Source organism: Octopus bimaculoides, chromosome 5, assembly GCF_001194135.2.
Source record: "Octopus bimaculoides isolate UCB-OBI-ISO-001 chromosome 5, ASM119413v2, whole genome shotgun sequence".
NCBI lineage: Eukaryota > Metazoa > Mollusca > Cephalopoda > Octopoda > Octopodidae > Octopus > Octopus bimaculoides.
The window spans coordinates 92,075,068-92,077,229 of record NC_068985.1 but is presented as its reverse complement, the minus strand read 5'-3'; positions in this window follow the sequence as shown (position 1 = coordinate 92,077,229).

Here is a 2,162-nt window from a genome sequence, read left to right as displayed (position 1 = left end):
TATATATATATATATATATATATATATGTATATACATACACATATAACACTGTATTCAAGACGTCATTGAGAAGTTTGACAGGAGAACGTGGTAATTAGAGAAGAGGAAAGGAGTAGGCAGAGAAACAAGGGAGAAAGGTAGAAGTGAAGGGAGAGGAGTAGGTGGAGTAAGTGAGCGTTGACGGTAGCGAAGCAGAAGAGAGAATAGTTTCCGGAAATAAAGAGATTTTGTGGAGGACATTATTGAGGGTGATACGCGAGTAATATGTGATTAGTGGAAATAATCAAAGGGTAAAAATAAGTAATAATGTTAAAATGTTAATAACAATCACAATAATAATAACAACAACAACAACAATAATAATAATAATAATAATAATAATAATAATAATAATAATAATAATAATAATAGAGGCTATCATGGCTTTTGATCTTAACTGGTTGAAATCGTTATCATGTGCATGTTTTATCTTGGTATAAAAGATGGTCTACAGAAACTAATCTGTTCAAAACCACAGATTTGTTTGCCAGTTGCTTAACCAGTTAAGTATGTCACCTTAGTGGCTGACGATATGTGCATCCCTGATCACAAGCAGAAGTAGTGAGGGAGCATCATAGCCATGTGTTGAGAGGGATTCTCAGGGATTTGAATAATTCACCTCTAGAAACATGGGTGCTTCATTCAACATCCTCAGATAAAACATTATTTAGGGACCATTGGAGTGGATTGGGCTACTCAAGCTAAAGAAAATTCTAAGTGGAGCCCAACTACAAGGTCATGTGCTGTTTATTTCGATGTGAGATTACCATGTCGTGCACATATGGTTGTGATGCATGTGACTGGTTTACCCTTATCAAAGTAGCAGTGATGATAGGTTTATTCGTGTGTGTGTGTTTGTGTGTGTGTGTATTTGTGTGTGTGTGTTCTTGAATGGCTTACAAGCATCTCCTCAATTGTTTTTGTTAATACCATTATGTTGAAGACAGAATCATAAAAATTGTGTGTGCAAATTTTTGTTTTCATCTTCGTACATAGCAGGCTGAGGTTGAAAACACTTACTGGCGATCAGAGGGGGGAGAAGAAGAGGACAATTCACGCGATCCGATTTTTTCCCTAAAGAAAATGAATATTCTTCCCAAACACACGGCTCCGGGTAGAGTCTCACTGCATGGCACCTTGGGCAAACACTGGAGTTTAAAGGACATGTACACCTATTACACTATTTTATTTTATTTTTGCTCGGGTCAAACACTAGAGTTTCAAGGTCATGGTCTGAGGATGTGAGCTTCCCGAGTCCTCTCCCCCACTCCCCGTTCGTGAGCGCACATCTTTTTTTTCCATATTCATTTAGAGCAAGTTGTTTTACACCTATTACACTATCTTTTCTTTTTTTTGCTCGGGTCAAACCCTTTTGTTTGACCGTTTCACCCCACCAGCATCGCTTGACAACCGATGCTGGCGTGTTTACGTCCCCGTAACTTAGCCGTTCGGTAAAAGAAACCCATAAAATAAGTCCTGGGCTCGATTTGCTCGACCGAACGGCGTGCTCCAGCATGGCCGCAGTCAAATGAGTGAAATAAGTAAACGAAGACAAGAATAAAAAGATGCATATACATAAGTTCACACATATATATACACACGCACACACACACACACACACACACACACACACACGCATATATATATATACATATATACATATATATTCATACATATATGTCTGTATCAATATGTATAAAGGTATCGATAAATGGCGTTTAAATACCCATAAAATAAAGCTTATTCACACACAGTCTATACTCTTGCACATTTCAGATATCGTCTGTGAGTTGCTGGTTATATCGAACAGACAGTCAGACAGAAAGAAAACATTTTTATAGCAGACAGACGTTTGTTTCACAATATATGTTAGATAAAATAAGTCTTTTAACTACAGAAGCAAAGCAACGCTGCAGGATTTCCAATCGCTTATATTATTTATCCGCTTCAAATTTGAATGCAGCAGTAAATAGCTCCATTTGAATTGCACAGTCTTGCATGAAACACAGAATATCGCAAATTGTATTGCATTTATATCATTGCATTCAATGTTTATGTCTCAATGCACAACACTTTCTCTTTAGATTTGTTTTGCTATATCATATTACTATAAGACATATAA